This window comes from Odontomachus brunneus, unplaced genomic scaffold (genome assembly GCF_010583005.1).
Source record: "Odontomachus brunneus isolate Ranch 3 - 2012 unplaced genomic scaffold, Obru_v1 Obru_scaffold_504, whole genome shotgun sequence".
Taxonomy (NCBI): Eukaryota; Metazoa; Arthropoda; class Insecta; order Hymenoptera; family Formicidae; genus Odontomachus; species Odontomachus brunneus.
The window spans coordinates 12,650-13,153 of NW_022639954.1; positions in this window are offsets into that span (position 1 = coordinate 12,650).

The window sequence follows — 504 nt, forward strand, 5'->3', positions numbered from 1 at the left end:
CCGGGGCTCGGCCTGGTCTACCCCGGCCCGGGTGGCGTTTCCCGGCCGTGGATGGCACTCTCGGGTTAGGATTCCATCCCTGCCACACTCCGAGCAGAACTTTCGTGCAGGCCGTCTACAGGTGGTTCGGGTATGTCCCCGTTCCTTACACCTCCAGCAACACTCTTGGCGGTTATAGGCGGCGGCCAGGGTGGGAGGTCGCGGCTGCTCTGGGGGCCGGCGGGTGGAACCGCTGGCCGTGATGGCCTCAAATTCCGCCGTCCGGGAGCCTAGTTCGGCGAGGGTCCTGACGTCATCCCGTCGTACGTACAGTTTGTACTCGGGTAGGAGGCCCTCGTATAGTTGTTCTACCTGTTCATCCACCTCCAAGCGGCCGGCTCTCCGCATGAGGGTGAGCACCGCTGTGGCGTACTTAGCGTAGGGCTCTCCTTCCAGCTGGCGCCGATGTCGTAGCTCCCGTACTAACTGGGCTCGGTAGCGCCGTGGCAGGTATTGTTCCCGAAA